General features: G+C 41.5%; 1 long non-coding RNA gene across 1 annotated transcript; it reads left to right on the forward strand.

The window, feature by feature from the left end:
* The first annotated feature begins 10195 nt into the window (after positions 1–10195).
* On the forward strand, positions 10196–23260 carry LOC140723136 (uncharacterized). The gene is made up of 3 exons (XR_012097819.1): positions 10196–10320; positions 21577–21622; positions 23110–23260. It is a non-coding gene; the product is annotated as an uncharacterized lncRNA (long non-coding RNA).
* The last annotated feature ends 836 nt before the right edge of the window (positions 23261–24096 follow it).

Genomic DNA, 24096 nt, shown 5'->3' on the forward strand with positions numbered 1-24096 from the left:
CAGGCAATGGGACTACTGAAGAAGTGCCAGCAACAATATGCTGTTTACTTTTTAACTTGTATTGTAAATGCACTTTATTAGTTTTTAAATTATGAATGGTAATATTACTTCATGTGCTGTGTGTGGAATTTTATGTATTGTGTTGTGCACCTTGGTCTGCAGGAACGTTGTTTAATTTGGTGATATACATGTGTACAGTTGAATGACAATAAGTTAAACTTGAAGTTGAACTTGTTTTCTCTCATTTCAGTTCCTTATATAAAACTTATAACCTTCAGCTTCAGAATCAGAATCAGGTTTATTATCACCGGCATGTAACGTGAGATTTGTTAACTTAGTAGCAGCAGTTCAATGCAATACATGATATAGAAGAGAAAATATAAAAAAAAAAATAATAATAATAATAAGTAAGTAAATCAATTACAGTATATGTATATTTAATATATTAAAAACGTGCAAAAACAGGAATACTGTATATTAAAAAAAAAGTGAGGCAGTGTGCAAAGTTTCAAAGTCCATTTAGGAATCAGATGGCAGAGGGGAAGAAGCTGTTCCTGAATCGCTGAGTGTATACCGTCAGGCTTCTGTATCTCCTACCTGATGGTAACAATGAGAAAAGGGCATACCCTGGATGCTGGAGGTCCTTAATAATGACCACTACCTGAAGACATCCTGGGTCCTTTGTAAGCTAGTACCCAAGATGGAGCTGACTAGATTTACAACCTTCAGCAGCTTCTTTTGGTCCTGTGCAGTAGCCCCTCCATACCAGACAGTGATGCAGCCTGTCAGAATGATCTCCACGGTACAACTATAGAAATTTTTGAGTGTATTTGTTGACATGCCAAATCTCTTCAAACTCCTGATGAAGTATAGCTGCTGTCTTGCCTTCTTTATAACTACATCAATATGTTGGGACCAGGTTAGATCCTCAGAGATCTTGACACCCAGGAACTTAAAACTGCTCACTCTCTCCACTCTATGAGGATTAGTATGTGTTCCTTCGTCTTACCCTTCCTGAAGTCCACAATCAACTCTTTTGTCTTACTGACATTGAATGCCAGGTTGTTGCTATGGCTCCACTCCACTAGTTGGCATATCTCACTCCTGTACATCCTCTTGTCATCACCTGAGATTCTACCAACAATGGTTGTATCATCAGCAAATTTATAGATGGCATTTGAGCTATGACTAGCCATATAGTCATGTGCATATAGAGAGTAGAGCAGTGGCCTAAGCACACACCCCTGAGGTGCACCAGTGTTGATTGTAAGCGAGGAGGAGATGTTATCACCAATCCACACAGATTGTGGTTTTCCAGTTAGAATGTTGAGGATCCAATTGCAGAGGGAGGTACAGAGGCCCAGGTTCTGCAACTTCTCAATCAGGATTGTGGGAATGATGGTATTAAATGCTGAGCTATAGTCGATGAACAGCATCCTGACAGGTGTTTGTGTTGTCCAGGTGGTCTAAAGCTGTGTGGAGAGCCACTGAGTGAAGAATCTCTCAATTCCTGCTCTATTTATATCAATATAATACATTTGGTTTTATGTGGGGCTATCAGATTAGTAATTGAAAATAGTTCTTGTTAGTAATATGCATAAATAGAAAAGCAGGACAAACCCAACAGAACTGATTAAGTGGTTGAATATTTTCAGTATAATCAAGAATATTAAAATCCATTCTCTCCTTAAATGCCCTGAAGAACTCTCATGATCAACTAGACACTCCCAAGCTGCCATCATGTCCTGCCTGTGCTTGATCTGCTGTTTTATCCAATTCCACAGGAAGAAATGAACCATCAGCTGATCTGATTGACAGCGTATCGACCACCTTAAAGACTCATTCCCTCAAACATTATGTATGTATGTATATTCACACTGTGACCACGTGGGTTTCCTCTGGCTGCTCCGGTTTCCTACTGCAGGTTAGTAAGTCGTGGGCATGCTTTGTTGGTGCCAGAAGCAATGCTTGCTGGATGCCCCCAGCACGTTCTCAGACTATGCCGGTCGTCGACACAAACAAAGCATTTCTCTGCATGTCTTGGATTGATACCTGGAATTATGATGTTGTAGCTATTAGTGAAACATGGTTGCAGGAAGGGTGTGATTGGCAACTAAATATTCCTGGATTTAGTTGCTTCAGGTGTGATAGAGTAGGAGGGGCCAGAGGAGGAGGTGTTGCATTGCTTGTCCGAGAAAATCTTATGGCGGTGCTTTGGAAGGATAGATTACAGAGCTCCTCTAGGGAGGCTATTTGGGTGGAATTGAGGAATGGGAAAGGTGTAGTAACACTGATAGGAGTGTATTATAGGCCACCTAATGGGGAGCGTGAGTTGGAAGAGCAAATGTGTAAGGAGATAGCAGATATTTGTAGTAAACACAAGGTGGTGATTGTGGGAGATTTTAATTTTCCACACATAGATTGGGAAGCTCATTCTGTAATAGGGCTGGATGGTTTAGAGTTTGTGAAATGTGTGCAGGATAGTTTTTTGCAACAATATATAGAAGTACCGACTAGAGATGGGGCAGTGTTGGATCTCTTGTTAGGGAATGCAATAGGTCAGCTGACAGATGTATGTGTTGGGGAGCACTTCGGGTCCAGTGATCACAATAGCATTAGCATCAATATAATTATGGAGAAGGACAGGACTGGACCTAGAGTTGAGATTTTTGATTGGAGAAAGGCTAACTTTGAGGAGATGCGCAGGGACTTAGAGAGAGTGGATTGGGTCAAGTTGTTTTATGGGAAGGATGTAATAGAGAAATGGAGGTCATTTAAGGGTGAAATTATGAGGGTACAGAATCTTTATGTTCCTGTTAGGTTGAAAGGAAAGGTTAAAGGTTTGAAAGCGCCATGGTTTTCAAGGGATATTAGAAACTTGGTTCAGAGAAAGAGGGATGTCTACAATAGATATAGGCAGCATGGAGTAAAGGAATTGCTCGAGGAATATAAAGAATGTAAAAGGAATCTTAAGAAAGAGATTAGAAAAGCTAAAAGAAGATACGAGTTTGGTTTGGCAAATAAGGTGGAAGTAAATCCGAAAGGTTTCTACAGTTATATTAAAAGCAAGAGGATAGTGAGGGATAAAATTGGTCCCTTAGAGAATCAGGGTGGTCAGCTATGTGTGGAGCCGAGGGAGATGGGAGAGATTTTGAACGATTTCTTCTCTTCGGTATTCACTAAGGAGAAGGATATTGAATTGGGTAAGGTGTGGGAAACAAGTAAGGAAGTTATGGAACCTATGACAATTAAAGAGGTGGAAGTACTGGCGCTTTTAAGAAATTTAAAAGTGGATAAATCTCCAGGTCCTGACTGGATATTCCCCAGGACCTTGAGGGAAGTTTGTGTAGAGATAGCAGGAGCTCTGACGGAGATCTTTCAGATGTCATTAGAAACGGGGATTGTGCCGGAGGATTGGCGTATTGCTCATGTGGTTCCATTGTTTAAAAAGGGTTCTAGAAGTAAGCCTGGCAATTATAGACCTGTCAGTTTGACATCAGTGGTGGGTAAATTAATGGAAAGTATTCTTAGAGATAGTACTTATAATTATCTGGATAGACAGGATCTGATTAGGAGTAGCCCGCATGGATTTGTGCGTGGAAGGTCATGTTTGACAAACCTTATTGAATTTTTTGAAGAAGTTACGAGGAATGTTGACGAGGGTAAGGCAGTGGATGTAGTCTATGTGGACTTCAGCAAGGCCTTTGACAAAGTTCCACATGGAAGGTTAGTTAAGAAGGTTCAGTCGTTAGGTATTAATGCTGGAGTAATAAAATGGATTCAACAGTGGCTAGATGGGAGATGCCAGAGAGTAGTGGTGGATAATTGTTTATCGGGATGGAGGCCAGTGACTAGCGGGGTGCCTCAGGGATCTGTTTTGGGCCCAATGTTGTTTGTAATATACATAAATGATCTGGATGATGGGGTGGTAAATTGGATTAGTAAGTATGCCGATGATACTAAGGTAGGAGGTGTTGTGGATAATGAGGTGGGTTTTCAAAGCTTGCAGGGAGATTTATGCCGGTTAGAAGAATGGGCTGAACGTTGGCAGATGGAGTTTAATGCTGAGAAGTGTGAGGTTCTACATTTTGGCAGGAATAATCCAAATAGAACATACAGGGTAAATGGTAGGGCATTGAGGAATGCAGTGGAACAGAGAGATCTAGGAATAACAGTGCATAGTTCCCTGAAGGTGGAGTCTCATGTAGATAGGGTGGTGAAGAAGGCTTTTGGAACGCTGGCCTTTATAAATCAGAGCATTGAGTACAGAAGTTGGGATGTAATGTTAAAATTGTACAAGGCATTGGTAAGGCCAAATTTGGAATATTGTGTACAGTTCTGGTCACCGAATTATAGGAAAGATATCAATAAATTAGAGAGAGTGCAGAGACAATTTACTAGGATGCTACCTGGGTTTCAGCACTTAAGTTACAGAGAAAGGTTGAACAAGTTAGGTCTCTATTCATTGGAGTGTAGAAGGTTGAGGGGGGATTTGATCGAGGAATTTAAAATTTTGAGAGGGATAGATAGAGTTGACGTGAATAGGCTGTTTCCATTGAGAGTAGGGGAGATTCAAACGAGAGGACATGATTTGAGAGTTAGAGGGCAAAAGTTTAAGGGAAACATGAGGGGGTATTTCTTTACTCAGAGAGTGATAGCTGTGTGGAATGAGCTTCCTGTAGAAGTAGTAGAGGCCAGTTCAGTTGTGTCATTTAAGGTAAAATTGGATAGGTATATGGACAGGAAAGGAGTGGAGGGTTATGGGCTGAGTGCGGGTACGTGGGACTAGGTGAGATTAAGAGTTCAGCATGGACCAGGAGGGCCGGAATGGCCTGTTTCCATGCTGTGATTGTTATATGGTTATATGGTTATATACATGTGACAAATAAAGGTAGTCTTTCATGTTTCGTAGCATGCTACCAACAGTGGCCACAAATGCTACCCCTTCTCAGGTGAGCAGCCACAGTCTGTAACAGTAGTGGACGTGAGAAGGACTCTGCAGAAAGTCAACTCCCTTTAAGGCAGCTGGGCCAGGAAAACATCTGAGGCCGAGTACTCAGGACGTGTGCTCACCATTCGCTCACATCTTCAACACTTCACTCATCCAGTTTGCTGTCCCCGCATGCTTCAAAGAACTCTACAGCTTCAGAACTTCAAAACTACCATCCAATGGCACCGAAACCAATTATAATGAAGTGCTTTGAATGGCTGGCAATGGCACATATGCACAACCCATTCCTGTCACATTGGATACTCACCAATATGCTTACCGACAGAACAACTATATAACCGATTCCTTAGCATCTATCATGCACCTGGCCCTGACACACCTAGAAAACAAGGACACTTATGTCAGAATGCTGTTTCTGTATTTCAGTTTGGCATAAGAACATTAGAAATAGGAGCAGGAGTAGCCCATCTGGCCCTTCCAACCTTCTAGCTAACATTGATGAGACTACTCAACTCTGAGGTGTAACTACCAGGTAACACTGATGAGAATCCTCAACACTGATTCGGGCAGCGGGAGACTGGAGTGTGCTTGGGACAAACGCTACTACCACTTCTCAAGGCACACTGGCAGCTGGCTGAGTGATGACTCGTGACTCGTCACTCAAGGACACAAGCCACTCTTTGTCGCACCCCCTGAAATTCCATCTCGCACCCCCTGGGGGTGTGGGCACCCCAGATTGGGAACCCCTGCTCTAGGTAAAGCATTTCCTCCTCATCTCCATCATAAATCTACTCCCCCAAATCTTGAGACTATGTCTCCTAGTTCTAGTCTTACCTATCAGTGGAAACAACTTTCTTGCCTCTATCTTATCTACTCCTTTCATAATTTTATACATTTATATAAGATCTCTCATTCTTCTGAATTCCAGCAAGTACAGTCCCAGGTGACTCAATCTCTCCTCATAGTCTATCCTCCTCATCCCTGGAATCAACCTGGTGAACCTCCTCTGCACTGCCTCCAAAGCCAGTATACCCTTCCTCAAGTAAGGAGACCAGAATTGTACGTGTTTCTCCATGTACGAACTCACCAGTACCCTATACAGTTGCAGCATAACCTCCCTGCTCTTAAATTCAATCCCTCTAGCAAGGGCAGCATCCCATTTGCCTTTTTGATAGCCTGCTGCACCTGCAAAAACAAACATTTTGCAATTCATGCATGAGCACTCCCAAGTCCCTCTGCTCAGCAGCACGTTGCAATTTTTTTTGCCATATAAATAATAATCTGCACTTCCATTGTCCCTTCCAAAGTGGATGACCTCACATTTACCAACATTGTATTCCATCTGCCAGACCCTTACCCACTCACTTAACTTATCTATATCTCTCGGCAGACTCTCCTTCTGAACAATTTGCTTTTCCACTCAATTTAGTATCATCAGGAAACTTAGATACATTCCACTCAGTCCCTTCTTCCAGATCCGGAGTATTCAACACTCATGTCCCACATTACTTGCTGAAAGTGGAAAAAACCCTATTCCTGGTTTAAATAGACTGCTGTACAACTAGGCATTGGACTTGCTAACCAACAGACCTCAGATATTCAGGGTGCACTACTATTCCCCCCTCCCCGTGATCCTCAACACTGGTGCCGTCAGGGCTGTGTGCTGAGCCCATTGCTGTACTCTCCACTCACACAGGAGTACACAACCATGCACCCAGGCAACCACATTGTCAAGTTTGCTGATGACATGACAGTGGTGGGGCTCAGTGAGATGATTTACAGAGCGGAGGTGGAAAAGTTCCTGGTGCCAGCCAAATAACCTATTCCTCAATGTCAACAAGGCAAAGAAGATGGTTCTCTACTTCAGGAGAACCCACACCATCACAACTCTCTTTATAAAGAACACCAGTGGAAACTACAACTAGTTCAAACTCCCAGGAGTACATATCTCGCACAACCTCGCACGGTCTCAGAACACATTCTACCCAGTCAAGAAAACTCACCAACACCTTTTTGAGGAGGCTGAAGTGAGCTGGACTTTGTATGCCTATACTCATGTCATTCCAGTGATGTGCAGAAGAGAGCATCCGAACATGCTGCATCACTTCATGGCAAGGAAACTGCACTGCGGTTGACAGGAAGGATATGCAGTGGATAGTCAAAACTGGCATCAGCCTACCACCATCAAGGGCAAAAATTCAGAAAGGTGCCAGAAATGCGCCAATAATATCATGAAGGATCCCACCCTCCAGCTCATGGACTGATTGTTCACTCCCATTAGGGAGGAGGCTGCGCAGCATCTACAACAGGACCACCAGACTCAAAAACAATTACTTTCCCCAAGCAGCGAGGCTGATCAACACCTCCACCTGCTCACCCACCCCACCACACTCCCAGCCACCACTATTTATCATTTCATGTCAGAGCCAACTTATGTGCAGACACTCCTCTACATATATACTGTAGATATAATCAATTCACTGTAAGTATACAAGCTATCTTATGTATTCGTATTTATTGTGTTCTTTATCTTACAGCATTTTTTGTACTGCTTTGGATCCTGAGTAACAATTATTTCATTTTTCTTCACATTCATATGCTGGAAATGACATTAAACAATTTTAAATCTTTAATCTTGAATCCCCTGGATTCCATTGGCCCTAGGCTACACCAGTATCTCCAGTGATGAGAGCAAGAAGGCCCCATCACCAACATTCCCTGAAACCTTTTGCAGCCCTTGCCTTGAGCTTTGCAAGCTTATGATTGTGTGGCTAATCACAACTCCAATGCCATATTCAAATTTGCTGATAATACCGAATCAAAGGTGGTGATAAATCAGAATCTAGGAGGGAGGTTGAAAATCTGGCCGAGTGATGCCATAACAACAGTCTCTTGTTCAATGCCAGTGAGATCAAGGAGCTGATTTTTGACTCCAGAAGAAGGTAATTAAGGGTCCATGAACCAGTCCTCATCGAAGGATCAGAGCTGGAGATGATCAGAAACTTCAAATTCCTTAGTAGGTCTATGTCAGAGGACCTGTCCTGAGCTCAGAATGTAACTGTAGTAATGAAGAAAGCACAGCAGTATCTCTAATTCCTTAGGAACTGGCGAAGTTTCAGCAGGCGATCTAAAATCTCAACAAATTTCTATAGATGTCAACAAATTTCTGTAGTGGAGAGTATATCGACTGGCTGCTTTACAAGATAGTAGGGAATCAGCAATGGCCATGAATGGAAAGTCCTATAAAGTGTAATCGGTACACCGCAGTCCATCATGGGTAAAACCCTCTCATCATTGAACACATCTACATGAAACACTGTCGCAGAAAAGCAGCATCCATCATCAGTGACTCCACCACTCAGGAATGATCTCTTCTTGCTGCTGGCATCAGGAAGAAGGTACAGGAGACTCAGAACTCACACCTCCATGATCAGGAACAGTTATTACCTTTCAATTATCAGTGAACCAAAGGGGATAACTTCACTCAACTTCATTTGCCCCAATATTGAAATGTTCCACAACTATGGACTCACTTTCAAAGTTTCTTCATTTCAGGCTCTTGATATTTATTGTTTATTTATTTATTTTCATTATTTCTTTCTTTTAGTATTTGGTAGTGTGGTTTCTCATTGATTCTGTTATGGTTACCATTCTATGTATTTATTGAGCATATTTGCAAGAAAATGAATCTCAGTACTGTATCCGGTGACATAATGCACTTTAATAATAGACTTACTGTACTTTGAACTCTGGTAATATTAAATGGCACTAGAAATATACAAGAGGCTATTTTTAAATGGAATAAACACAAAAATGAAAACATTAACATCGTTAAAGTAAAAAAAAATCAATAATTAAATCAAAACAATTTATGTTTCTTCTTCCTCAGGTCTAATAGTTCCCCGTTGAATTAACATAGTCACAGATGCTGCACTTATCTAACCTTTCTCAAGATTGGTAGGCCAATTCCAATGCAAAATGCTGATTTCTATGTGGTGTCCTGTAACAGTGAGAATTGCAAATTTGCCTTTCTCACTCGATCAATAGTTTTAGCATTATTGCACATGACAATGAGTGTGCCAGAGTCAAACACTTATCGCTACTTAAATGGCAAAATGCCAGGAGTGCCATTCAAAATCAGTTTCATTTTTCAGCAAAATATGGGCAATTAGTAGCTTCTCCCTCCACACATGCTATTTGTCCTGCTGAATATTTACAATATTTTCTGTTTTTATTTAAAGTTAGTAAATTGTATGGCAGTTCTGCTATGCAAAGTGGAGTGAGTCAGTGAAGAGTCAGAAAACTTAATAATGCAGACAACCTGCTTGTCACTTTGTAGGTGAATCACAATCCGGTTTTATATCACTGGCATATGCCATGAAATATGTTGTTATGCAGTAGTGATACAATGCAATGTATAATATTAAAAATGGTGAATTACAGAAAGTCTATTTATTTATTGAAATGCAGGGCAGAATGGGCTCTTCCAACCCTTTGAGCCACACTGCTCAGCAAACCCTGGCCCCTGATTTAACCGTAGTCTAATCATGGGCCAATTTACAATGACCATTACCCTACTAATTGGTATGTCTTCGGTCTGTGAGAGGAAACTGGAGCACCTGGAGGAAGCTCACATAGTCATGGGGAGAACATCTGCACCCTTTACAACAGTGGCAGGAATGGAACCCAGGTCACCTGCACTGTAAACCGTTGTGCTCTCCATTACGATAAATGCTGCCTTTTTGAGGCCTCGATCCCTGAAAATATCCTGGATGAAACAGGTCAATAAAATCACTGACAGACATTTTTTTTTGCTTGAAATGTTTCATAATTCAGTTTTCTTTAATTGAAACATAATAAAATATGTTTGCTATGCTGCCAGACTATGTTATGAGAAGAGTTAGCATCCGTGAGAGTCATGGTAATAACATTGTTAATTTGGGTGCATATTGAAACTTACATTTTATTGTATGCAGCAGTCTAATTTTGACTAATAGTGATGTGCTTTAATCATCTAAAAATTAAGCTTCAGTGAAGAAAAGATTGATGTTAATGCTTCACATAATTCCTTCCAATTTTTTTAATGCCTGAGACGTAATGAATTATTGAATGTTAAAGCTATTGCATTTACAGAATGAGTAATTACTGACAGGAACAGCACTTAATGCCCATTTTTAATTGTTCTTGGTAAAATAGTAATGATGCACTTCGAAACCCATTATAATCCTTAGCTGAAAGAGCAGTTCCAGGAGTAACAATGTATTTCCAAGGCGGGCTGGCATGTGAATAAGAGGAGAGTGTGATGTTCTCCCTGTTGTCTTTGTCCTTACCATCATTAAGAGGACCCTAGTACCATAGAAGAAGCATTGGTGAGTCACCCCAGTGCATGTTGAGAAAATGCGTATTGCTGCCATTATGTCCCAGTGATAGAGAAATTAAATATTTAAGATGGCATATAGGATGCCAATTAAGAAGACTGATAGACACATTTTTTCTATGGAAGTTGTTGAGTTTTTTGATATCATTGAAGTTAAACTAAATCCCGCTAAGTGCACCATATTTGATCAGACTTCAGCCCTGTTTCTTGAGAATGTTGAAAATGTTTTGGAGAGTCAGAAATTATTATTGCAAGAATCTACGGTCTCTCATTTTCTCTTATAGTCAAAATAGCTGGTCTGATTAGCTTTCATGAAAATTTATGCTATGGTTGTATTGATCGTAATGATTTGGTGATGACAATTCCACAGAATATCAAGGGTAGGTAGTTTATTCTCTCCTGATAGAGAAGATTATTTTCTAGTCTTCATGTAGCATAATAATATTTTTTTATCTGCTTAAAGATCAGGATGATATTTCAAGTACTTCACTGAATGAAAGGTGTTGGTTTGCAGATTAATTTGTAAAGATAAAAAAAATTGATCAGCTAACACTGATGCAATATAAGCTGATCACCTGAAGTTGTTTATTCATCTTTGATGGAGCAGCCATTGTTGGAATGGGGCAGTGTTAATGTGTCCTGCTTTGGCTCAACAGGCTTAAGTTTGGGCAACCACAGGCGCAGATTAATTTCTAGTAAGTTTTTTTTGTTAGTACATGCATAGTGAACTGAGAACTGAGAATGGGTGCAGGGTTAGTGGTATGTCCATTGTGTGAGATGTGAGAACCTTGGGAGACCTCCTGTCTCCCTGATAACTACATCTGCACGAAGTATACCAAGCTGCAGCTCCTGAGAGACCGTGATAAGAAACCGAAGCTCAGCTGCCTTTGGTTCATATGGGAAACTGAGGAGGTGATAGACAGGAGCTACAAGGAAGTAGTCACGTTTAATTGTCAAGAGGTGTGTAACTGGGTGACTGTCAGGAGAGGGAAAGGGAATAGGCAGCCAGTGCCCATGTGACTGTTTCCCACAATAATAAATATACCACTTTAAATACTGTTGGGTAGGGGGGAAGGACCTACCAGGGAGAAGTGACAGCGTGCAGGTCTCTGACACTGAGTCTGGCTCCATGGCTCTGAGGGGAAGGTGGGGAGAAGAGGGGTGCAGTAGCAACGGATAGGGGAGCAGACAAGAGATTCTGTGCTATGAAAAAGATGCCCAGATGCTATTTTGCCTCCAAAATGTAAGGGTCAGGGATGTCATGGATCAGGTCCACAGCGTTCTAAAAGTGATCAGCCAGAAGTCATGGCACATGTTGGTACCAACAACATAGGTGGGAAAGGGGAAGAAGTCCTGAAGAGTGAATATAGTGAGTTAGGTAGACAGCTGAAAAGCAGAACTTCTAGGGTAGTAATCTCTGATTTGCTGCCTGAGCTATGCACCGGTGAGGGTAAGAATAGGATGATTTGGCAGATGAATGCAAGGCTGAGAAATGGGTACAGGGAATGGGATATCAGATTTCTGGATCATAGGGATCTCTTCTTGGGAAGGTATGAACTGTACAAAAAGGAAGGGTTACACCTGGACCCGAGGGAGACCAAAAACCTTGTAGACAGTTTACTAGAGCTGTTGGGGAAATTTTAAAGTAATTTGGCAGGGGGATAGGAACTACAGTGATTGGGCAAAGGATAGGGCAGTTGGTATACAAGTAGATTCAGGGTGCAGTGAAACTGTGGGAAAAGACGAGCATATAATAGGGCAAAATTGCAGTCAGTGGGATGATTCAAGTGTTACATGAGGGGAAAATCAAAATGGGTGAAGAATACAGGACTGAAGGTGTTATATTTGAGTGCACACAGTGTACAAAATAAGGTAGATGATGTAGTACAATTAGAAATTGCCATATATGATGTGTGGGCATTACTGAGTCATGAGGAGAGAAGATCATAATAGGGGCTTAATGTCAAAGAATGCACATTTTAACAAAAGGACAGGCAGGTAGGCAGAGGGGGTGGGTGGTTCTTTGGTAAAATTTGATATAGAATCCTTAGAAAGAGGTGACATTGGATCAGATGATGTAGAATCCTTTTTGGTAGAATTAGGGAACTGCAAGGGTAAAAAGACCCTGATGGGAGTTATATATAGGTCTCTGAACAGTAGTCAGGATATGAACTACAGAAGACAACAAGATAGAAAAGCATTTATACAAGGCATTGGTACTATAGTCATGGGTGATTTCAATATGCAGGTAGATTGGGAAAATCAGGTTGGTGCTAGATCCCAAGGGAGTGAATTTGTTGAATGCCAATGAGCTCCGTATTTAGAGCAGCTTGTGGTTGAGTCCACTTGAGAAAAGGGTATTCTCGATTGGTTGTTGTGTAATGAAATAGATTAAAGCCAAGGAAACCTTTGAAAGAAGTGACCATAATATAAAATGGCCAAAGTCTGCATGGTTTCCTTAAGGGAAAATCTTGCATGAGCAATCTGTTGGAAATATTTCAGGGAAGAACAAGCAGGATAGACAAAGATGAGTTAGTGGATGTGGATTACTTGGACTTCCAGATTGACAAGATGCCACACATGAGGCTGCTTAACAAGATAAGATCCCATGGTATTACAGGAAAGATACTAGCATGGATAGAATTTTGGCTGACTGGTAGGTGGCAAAGAGAGGGAATAAAGGGAGTCTTTTCTGATTGCTGGCCAGTGACTAGTGGTGTTCCACAGGGATCTGTGTTGGGACCATTTCTTTTTGTGTTATATGTCAATGATTTGGATGATGGAATTGATTGTATTGTGGCCAGGTTTATGGACACTACAAAGACAAGTGGAGGGTGATAGGTGTTGAGGAAGCAGGGAATCTGCAGAAGGACTTAGACAGATTGGGAGAAAGAGCAAATAAGTGGCAGATGGAACATAATGTGGGGAGGTGCATGGTTGTGCACTTTGTTAGAATAACTATGTTGTAAATGGGGAAAAATACAAAAATCAGAGTGCAAAGGAATTTGGGAGTCCTTGTGCAGGATTCCCTAAAGAATAACTTGCAGGTTGAGTCAGTAATAAGGAAGGTAAATGCAATGTTAGCATTCATTTCAAGAGGACTAGAATATACTGTAAGAACAAAGATGTAATGCTGAGGCTTTAAAAGGCATTGGTCAGACTGCACTTAGAGTATTGTGAGTGGTTTTGGACTCTTCATCTAAGAACAGATGAGCTGAATTGGACAGAGCCCGGAGGAGGTTCATGACAATGATTCCAAGAATGAGGGGGTTAACATATGAGTTCCGTTTGATGACTCTGGGCCTATACTCACTGAAATTTAGAAGAATGAGGGAGGACCTCAGTGAAACCTAACAAATATTGACTGGCCTTTGAATGGAGTGAATGTAGGGAGGATGTTTCCTTTTGCAGGTGAGTCTGGAACCAGAGGTCACAGCCTGGGACAAGGGATGTCCGTTTAGAGCACAGCTGTGGAGGAATTTCTTTAGCCAGAAGTGTTCTTTATATCTTAACACTAAGCATTTAGCACAACTTCAGGATGCTAGAAAGTGCTTGACACACAAATGGATTGCGTCAAGCAGTTCAAGATTCAAGATTGCTTAATGTCATTTCAAGCACACAGGCATAAAGGAGAGTGAGCTTTCAGTTTTGAGTCCTGGTCCAACACCTGAATTTTCTATCCTAGTTGTCAAATGTACTAACATGGAGCCCTGGCATGGAAAGGAATGTTGCTCTAGCATAAGGTTGTTTCCCCACTCTCCCTCTTCTCCTTTCTCGTGTCCCTCTCCCTAACCCTTAATATCTATCCCTCATTGCTACCATCAAGGAAGAGGTACAAGAGACCAAAGGACAAAGAACACACACTCAACTTTCAGGAACAGGTTCATCCCTTTGACATCCTATTCTGAATAGACAATGAAACTAAGAACATTACTTCACTACTTTTTTAAAAATGTTGCACTACTTACTTAATTGAACTATTATATGTATGTGTATATATATATAGTTATAATTTATATATACATGCACACAGACACACACTGCATATACTTACAGTAATTCACAAATGTTTCTATTATTTTGTATTGCAATACACTGGTGCAACAAAGAAAACAAATTTCACAACATATCCCCGTGATACTAAACCTCATTTTCTTTCTTTCTTTCTCTCTCTTTCTCACACTCTCTCTCTCACTCTCACTCTCAGTAACTCTCATACTCTCACAATATCTCCCCCATGCCCTCAACCCACCTGATTAGCTGAATACCAGAACATGTTTTTTTTGGTTTTGATCCTGTGATGATGGCCCAAATGTCCCTGGGACGGCCACACTTCCTACTATGTTCTTTTACTATTACACAGAACACCTCAGAATCTGAATCAAAATCATGTTTAATATCACTGGCATATGTCATAAAATTTGTTGTTTTGTGGCAGCAGTACATTGCAATACATCATAATAAAATTATTAATTACAAAAAGAAATATATTGTTACAAATTAAGTTGTGCAAAGAGAGAGCATTGAGGTAGTGTTCATGGATTTGTTGTCCTTGATGGAGCTGGCTGAGTTTACAGCAGCTTTTTATGATCTTGTGCAGTGAATCCACCATACCAGTCAGTGTTGCAACCAGTTAGAATGCTCTCCATGATCCATCTTTGGAGATCTGTGAAGATCTTAGGTGACATGCCAAGTCTCCTCAAACTCTTAATGAAATAAATCTGCAGTCGTGCCTTCTTTGTAATTGCAACAATATGTTGGGCCCAGGATAGATCTTCAGAGATGTTGACACCCAGAAACATGAAACCGCTCACCCTTTCCACTGCTGATCTTCAGGCCAGATCATGAAATCACTCAATTGAATTTCTAATTGCAGGTATAACTCTTCAAGACATCGGAATTCCCTTCGCCACAGACAATGCAATAGTTAACAACATGAACCACCAATATTTGTTCAAGAGCAATTGAAGAATGTCATTAAAACCTGGTCATATTAGTGATGCCCATGTTCCATAAAAGAAAATTAAAAGTGTTCCTGCAACATTCTTAAACCTGAATTAAAGCACCTTATTTTCTGTCTGGGTAGCCTCCAACCTGATAGCATGAATATCTATTACTCCACTTCCAGTAAATGTTCTCCTCACCCTTCCTTCCTCTTTAATTCCCCACTTTGGCTCCCCTCTTATCTTTTTTCTTCTTCTCATCTGCCTATCACCTGTCCCTCATGCCTCTCTTCCTCCCATGGTCCACTTTCCTCTCCTATCAGATTCTATCTTCTCCCCTTTTCCTTTTCCTTCCATCACCTCCCAGCTTTTCACTTCATCCTTCCTGCTCCACTCACTTAGTTTCATGTCTCTAGCAAGCAGTCCTTCTCCTCCTCAGCCTTCTTATTCTGGCTTCTTCCCCCTTCCTTTCCGGTCATGATGAAGGGTCTCATCCCTGAATGATGACTGTTTATTCCTTTCCTTAGATGCTGCCAGGTCTACTGAGTTCCTCCAGCATTTTGTATGTGTTATTCTAAATTCTGATTTATGTTCCTCCTGCCATGTTACAAGAAGATTTCAGGCACATTATCTCCTGGGGCTCTCTGCCTCCTGTTCTTATACTTAAGAGCTAGGTGAGTCAGCGCACAATTATCATCTCTTCCCTCTTTCACTCAGCCAATAATACTAATCTCTTGGTGACTTGAAGAGGGGAAACCTGAAGAAAAGCTTTAAAAGCAGAAATAAATTCCTTGTTGAGTTTTCACTGTTCAATCCACTGAAATTCTAGAAATATTTCTGGGTGTAGTAAATCCAGTTCTTTACCAGTTGATCTTACAAAATTAAATATTACATGAACATTACAGTAATTCACATGTAAGATGTGAATATATTAAATTTACAGCTGCAAATGCTGTGTAATCATTTAATTAGAATAACACCTTTTATTAATCTTTCATGTTGAAATTTAGCATTTGAAACTAATGATTAATCTGTGATTGTTTCTTTACTTTAGTAGAACAAATGTACTATTTGACTGTGATTAGTAAACAGAAAAGAATAATGTGTGAACTGTAGTAACACACTAAATGCTGGAGAAACTTCACAGTCAGGCAGCATCTATGGAATTGAATAAAGAAACAAGGATTTGGGCAAGACCCTTTATTAAAATTGGTCAAAAAGGGGAAGTAAATGAGTGAAAGAGATGAAGTACAAGCTAGCAGGAGATGGGTGAAGCCAGATGATTTGACTTAAATTGAGCATTGCTGACGTAAGTCTTTCCGAAGTTTTGTCACTACATCCAGGCGAGCACTCGTGGCGATAACACACTTGACCACTGTTACACTCCCTTCTGCAATGCTTACAAAGCTCTCCTTCGCCCAGCTTTTGGAAAATCAGATCACTCTTCGATCCTGCTCTTGCCAATGTACAGGCAGAAGCTGAAACAAGAGGTGGCGATAGTCAAAACCATCCCCTGCTGGTCCGACCAATTGGCCTTCATGCTGCAGGACTGCTTTGATGACGTCGACTGGAATGTCTTTTGTGATGAGGATGACTCCACGTTCATTGATGGAGTCACGTGCTTCATCCGGTAGTGCATTGATGATTTGTTCCCCAGAAGTTGGTCAGGGCCTTCCTGAACCAGAAACCCTTGGTCAATAGTTCTGTGCGAGCAGCACTTACAGTGCGATGTTGAGTTTACATTGCTGGCAATCAACTAGAGCTCAAGATCTGCGTAAAGCTATCAAGGCTACGAAACAACAATATAGGGACAAGATTGAGTCAAGATTCACAACGAATAGCTCACATGACTTGTGGTGAGGGCTGCATACCATCGCAGACTTCAAACCCAAACGTTGTGGTGCTGCCAACATCACGGCCTCTCTCCCAGATGAGCTCAATCGCTTTTATACTCGGTTTGATGTCGTTAACTCTGAACCTCTGAGTAAAGCCACCACTACAACCGGCAATCTGGTCATCTCTGAGGCTGAGGTACACAGATGTTTCCAACAAGTGGACAGTCACAAGGCTGGGGGACCGGACAGCATCCTGGGGCGAGTACCCAGAATGTGCGCAGCACAATTGGCAGGTATGTTTACTGACATTTTTAATCTCTCTCTCCCAGTGTAGAATGCCTTCCTTCTTCAAATTATCCACCATTGTCCCTGTACCAAAAAAGACCAAGGTAACGTGCCTGAATGACTGGCGTCCTGTCGCACTCACCTCAATAATAAGCGAATGTTTTGAGAGACTGGTCAAGGATTACATCTGCAGCTTGCTACCACCCAAACTGAACCCCCTACAATTCACCTACCGACACAACCGATCAACAGATGATGTAATAGCCACAGCTCTACAAACCGTCCTTACACATCTGGAGAAGAGGGATGCTTAGGTGAAATGTCTACAGTACAGCATTTAACGCCATAGTTCCATCCAGGCTCGACAAGAAGCTCAGAGACCTCGGCCTTGACCCTGCCTTGCGCAGCTGGATCCTGGACTTCCTGTCAGATCGCCAGCAAGTTGTAAGTGTGGGCTTCCTCACCTCCAACCCTCTGACTCTCAAATACAGGAGCCCCTCAGGGCTGCGTACTGAGTCCCCTCCTTTACTCCCTGTATACCCCTGACTGGATCACAACCTACATCTCTAATTTGCTAATTAAGTTTGCCGACGACATTGATTGCCTTATCTCAAACAATAACGAGATGGCCTACAGGGAATGAGTCATCTCTCTGACACAGCGGTGTCAAGAAAACAACCTCTCCCTCAATGTTGCAAAAACAAAGGAGCTGGTTGTGGACTACAGGAGGAATGGAGATGGGCTACTACCATTGACATCAATGGATCTGGGGTTGAGAGGGTGAACAGCTTTGGGTTCCTCGGCATGCACATCACCGAGAACCTCACGTAGTTTGTACACACCAGCTGTGAGGTGAAAAAGGCACAACAGCACCTCTTTCACCTCAGACAGTTGAATAAGTTTGGTATGGAGCTCCAAATCCTAAGGACTTTCTACAGGGGCACATTTGAGAGCATCCTGACTGGCTGCATCACTGCCTGGTATGGGAACTGTACCTTCCTTAATGGCAGGACTCTGCAGAGAGTGGTGCAGACAGCCCAGCACATCTGTGGTTGTAAACTTCCCATGATACAGGACATTTATAAGATCAGGTGTGTAAAAAGGGCCCATACGATCATTGGGGACCTGAGTCACCCAACCACAATCAATTCCATCTGCTACCATCCAGGAAATGGTACCACAGCATAAAACCCAGGACCAACATGCTCCAGGACAGCTTCTTCCACCAGGCCATCAGACTAATGATCTCAGGCTGATTTGAGTGTACTCTATGTTACATTGACTGTTCTGTTTGTTATAAATTACTAAGATTGCACATTGCACGTTTAGACGGAGACATAACATAAAGATTTTTATTCCTCATGTATGTGAAGGATGTAAGAAATAAGGTTAATTCAATTCAGTTCAGGTAGGTGGGTGGGGGAGGGGGAACAAAGTGAGAAGCTGGGAGATAATAGCTGGGTGGAAAGGTAAAGGGTTGGAAAAGAAGGAATCTGATCGGAGAGGAGAGTGGAGCATGAGAGAAAGGGGAAAAGGAGAATCACCAGAGGATGATGATAGATGGGAAGGTAGAAGAGGTAAGCGGGGAGCCAAAATTGGGAATAAGAGAGGAGAGAAGGAGGAGGGGGGGAGAAAATACTAGAAGTTAGAGCATAGCAGACATTAAGACTCCAGTGCTTGTGATGCACCATCAATAACTTTCGGAGACGTGAGGTGAGATATAGGCTTTTATTGGCTGGAAGAAAGAACAAGCAGCAAATGACCACCACGCAACATCCTGGAGACTGAGGAAGGGGCTGTGCCTCCAATCGCCTCTATACCGGGGTCTACAGGAGGAGCCACGGTCTGTGAGAGGAACCACAGGAGCAGTCAGCGGGGGGGGGGGGGGGGGGGGGGGGGGTGTCCAGACAGGTATATGTAGTTCACCACAGCTTGAACCTTTGGGAGTGATTCTAAAACAAAACTGTCAAGCTTATTGATGTTTAATTTAATATATTGGCAGATTAAGAATCTAAAGGCCAAATAAAATGGAAGAAGTAAATGACTGAAAGCTAAACAGGAGCACAATTATCTTAAAACTCATTGTATTACTTCTTGTTCATCCTAAGTGTGAATGACTACCTTAATCAATGGTTCCTTAAGTCTGTTATAGCTGGTGGGTGGGGAGGGGTGAGTGATATTGGTGACAAGCCCCCCCCCCAACTTATTAAATGCCCCCAGTGATGTGCATCTCAAATAGCCTCTGACAAATAAGTCCACTCCTGGTCTTCACATGTGACTTCACTAGTAAGCCTAGCAAAACTATTTCTACTAAGAGGAGAAGAGGAAAAGGTGTGTTTGTGGCAGCTTAAAAGCAGCTGCTTTGGGCAGATAGGGTTCATCAGCCGTGGTTAGCAGCTTACCTAGGAAAAGGAAAACTCTGATCTGAACCTTTGCTGCCTTGCAGCTGTACATACTCATGGAAAAGGCTTCAGGAATAAATGCCAATGGAAAAATCCAGAGCAGGAGTCCCTAAGGCAGTCTTTTGTTGTGTTCAACACTGACTGGCAACTCCTGTGATGCTGCCAGTGCCAAACTGTATTGGTCTCCATCATTCCTTTAGGTTCATGGAGAGAGGGAGCCTGCTGCATTGGTAACAGCATGCTTCTCCATATTGTACTGTGCAGATATGTGTATCTAGACAGATAGAGATACAACATTGATGGCCTTACTGACCTATAGAGGCCCAATCACCTTAAACAAAGTCATTATTGATTATTGGACTTTCCAAATGTGATGTAATGTCAAGTTTCAAACTGATAAAGCTGTAATCCTTTCATACATAACTGTTCTATTAAATCAAGGAAGTATTATGTAAAATGAAGACATGTACTTAACCTATATTGTTCATGATCAAAGGAAACCAACAGGTCTTTAAAATCAATGAAACATTTGACATACAGTGAGTTTAAAATGTAGGAAACCTTTGCAATGTAATCAAGCAGAATCACAAAAAAAAACTGGTGAAACCTTTGCATTTTTAGCTAATTATCTAAAGTTCAAAGTTCCAAGTAAATTTGTTATCAAAGTACCCATACATCACCATATGCAACCCTGAGATTCATTTTCTTGTGGGCATACTCAATAAATCTATAGAATAATAACCATAACAGAATCGATAAAAGATCACCCAATTTGGGCATTCATCCAGAGTGCAGAAGACAACAAACAGTGCAAATACAAAAAAAAAGATGATAATAAATAAGTAATAAATATTGAGAACATGAGGTGAAGAGTCTTTGAAAGTAAGTCCATTGGTTATACGAACATTTCAATAATTGGGCAAGTAGGGCAAAATTATCCCTTTTGTTTCAAGAGCCTGATGGTTGACGAATAGTAACTGCTCCTGAACCTGGTGCACAGGGTCCCAGAACCCCTATACCTTCTTCCTGATGGCAGCAGTGAGAAGAAAGTATGTCCTGGGTGATGGGTGATGGGGCCCCTGATGGTGGATGCTGCTTTCCTGCAACAGCGTTTCATGTAGATGTAATCAATGGGTGGGAGACCTTTACTGGTGATGGACTGGACTGTATTCACTACTTTTTGTAGGACTTTCCTAAAGTTAATTGGGATTTTGCTTCATCTTGCTGACTCTTGGAGGATCCCTCTTGGGTAATTATGATAAAATCTTTTTGCATAATCTAGTGTTAGGCACACTTTACAAATCCTTGTAAGTGAATAGATTACTTGAAGATATTTATTCCAATGCATATTCTGAGATAGAAATTATTGAAAGATAATAATGCACAAACCTTTGTGGCAAAAAGCGATTTCTAAAATATTTTTCTAAAAGACATATGATATTGAACTGCAGAGGGAGTTATATCAGGGCAGTAGCTCACAATGATCATAGAATAATGAAACATTAAATTGGCTTTTAATATCCTCCACATTATTGAGTACCTGTTGGAGAATTCCAAATCCTTGAAGATGAGGAAATGGATACTTTACTTCTTCCCACAGCTCTTCTCTCAAAACAGAATTAAGGAAGTGTTGAGCCATGTCAGAAAATAAAGAGATTATTGAAGCTGAAAAAATAGAAGGGTTTCTCACTCCCGAAGAATATATAATTCATCTCATTTGATTCCCACTATGTAAAGATTTCAGTTATTCATTCATTCAAAATATTTTATGTTTTGTGTCAAGATGAGGATCACTCAGGTTGGAGGAGCAACATCTTCTCTCTGTTCAGGTAACCTTCAACCTCATGGCATGAATATCGATTTCTCCTTCTGGTATTTTTTCCATCCCTGCCCCTCTTCTTCTATTCCCCACTCTGGTCTTTCACCTCTTCTTACCTGCCCATTACTTCCCCTGGGTCCCCTCCTCCTTCCCTTTCTCCTATGGTCCACTCTCCTATCCTATCAGATTCCTGCTTTTCCAGTCATTTACCTTTCCCATCCTCCTGCCTTTACCCCTCATCTTCCAGCTATCCTCATACCCCTCCACCCGTCTTTTTATTCTGGTGTCCTCCCCCTTCATTTCCAGTCCTGAAGAAGGGTCTTGGCTCAAAATGTCGACTGTTTATTCATTTCCATATATGCTGCCTGACCTATTGAGTTCCTCCAGCATTTTGAGTGTGTTGATTTGGATTGAACCATAGGACAATAAGATATAAGAGCAGAACTAGGCCATTTGGCCCATCGAATCTTCTCCTCCATTTCATCATAGATAATCCATTTTCCCACCCAGCTCCAATCTCCTGCCTTCTCCTCATATCCATTCGTACCCTGACTAATCAAGTATCTTTTAATCTCTGCCTTAAATATACCCAATGACTTGGTCTCAACAGCCACTTGTGGCAATGAATTCCACTCGCTAGCTAAAGAAATTTCCCTTCATCTCCATTCTAAAAGGACACCCCTCTATTCTAAGGCTGTGTCCTTTGGTCTCAGACTCTCCCACCATAGGAAACATCCTCTCTACATCCATTCTGTCGAGGCTTTTCAACATTCGATAGATTTCAATGAGGTTTTTCAGAATTCCAGTGAGTAGAGGCCCAGAGCCATCAAACGCTCCTCATATGACAAGCTATTTCATCTCAGAACCATTTTCGTGAACTTCCTTTGAACTCTTTTCAACATCCTTTCTTAGTTAAAGAGCCCAAAACTGCTTTCCAGCGTCAACAGACTTTCTGAAGTTTGCTAGTTTGTGTTGTATGTGCTGCTAACAGTTCTGTAGAATTGCGAATGGAAATCCAAAACATATTTTTTTCTGATGCATGCTAATTAGTGTAGATCAATCTGGATTATGAAGTGGATTTATGTTTACTTGTGGAAACCTTTCAGGCTATCAAGTCCAACTTTAACACACATTTTGCCTCTCTTCATCTAATCTCTATGAGTTTCTCCATATCAAGTGATTGAATTACTTCAGCTGAGCCTCCAACTCTGTAACAACCCATCTGGTCTGCCCAGTCTAAGCAAACACTTATCATCCACTTGAATTTCCATTCAACTCTCTTCATTCAATCAGCTTTTACATCTGATGTGCTATTCTATTTTTTGAATTAAACATATTAATTTTGTCATAAGTCCTACATTATTATATCTCTCTAGATAAGAGGGTAAGACATGAGAGAATAGGACCAATCCAATGTGACAGTGGAAAAGTATGTATGGAACCGAAGGAGATAGCAGAGATACTTAATGAATACTTTACTTCAATATTTGTATCCAGAGATACCGGCCACGTGACAGACGTGTCGGAGGACACACCACATGCCAATCAACATTTGGCCACGTGACAGACACGGCTGGTCGGAGGACACACTACATGCCAATCAACATTTGGTCCCTCCCAACTAATCAATGCACACCTAAATTATTGGTCACCTTAATTGGATTATCTCGCCCAGTCCCATGCTATAAAAGGTGAGACATGTGCCTGGCTCTCTCTCTCTTACAGACCACCTCATTGAAGGTAAGTGCATTGATTTATGTTTGAGAAGGTCTATCGTTGGTCCTGGTAAGGGAGCCACAGCTATCCAAGGTCAAGGGGGATAGCTGTCGTAGTGCTTTTCCCTTGTTCTTTGTTTGTGTAACCGTACCCTGTCCCCACACCGCTTCCTGTGTATTGTAGTTGCTTGTGTTGACCCGACTTCCCCTTGTAAATAAATTCCTTATTATTAAAACTGTGTGTGTCCAGGCCTCTACTGTTGAGACTCAAGGAACCAGTTATTTTCCGTCACAACAGTATTCACTATGGAAAAGGATCTTGGCGATTGTAGGGATGATTTACAGCAGACTGAAAAGCTTGAGTATATAGATGTTAAGAAAAAGGATGTGCTGGAGCTTTTGGAAAGTATCTAGTTGGATAAGTCACCAGGACTGGACGAGATATACCCAGGCTACTGTGGGAGGTGAGGGAGGAGATTGCTCAGCCACTGGCAATGATCATTGCATCGTCAATGGGGACGGGAGAAGTTCCGGGGGATTGGAGGGTTGTGGATGTTATTCCCTTATTCAAGAAAGGGAGTAAAGATAGCCCAGGAAATAATAGAGCACTGAGTCTTACTTCAGTGGTTGGTAAGTTGATGGAAAAGATCCTGGGAGGCAGGACTTATGAACATTTGGAGAGGCATAATATGATTAGGAATAGTCAGCATGGGTTTGTCAAAGGCAAGTCGTGCCTTACGAGCCTAACTGAATTTTTTTGAGGATGTGA

This window comes from Hemitrygon akajei, chromosome 3 (genome assembly GCF_048418815.1).
Source record: "Hemitrygon akajei chromosome 3, sHemAka1.3, whole genome shotgun sequence".
In the NCBI taxonomy this organism is placed as follows: Eukaryota; Metazoa; Chordata; class Chondrichthyes; order Myliobatiformes; family Dasyatidae; genus Hemitrygon; species Hemitrygon akajei.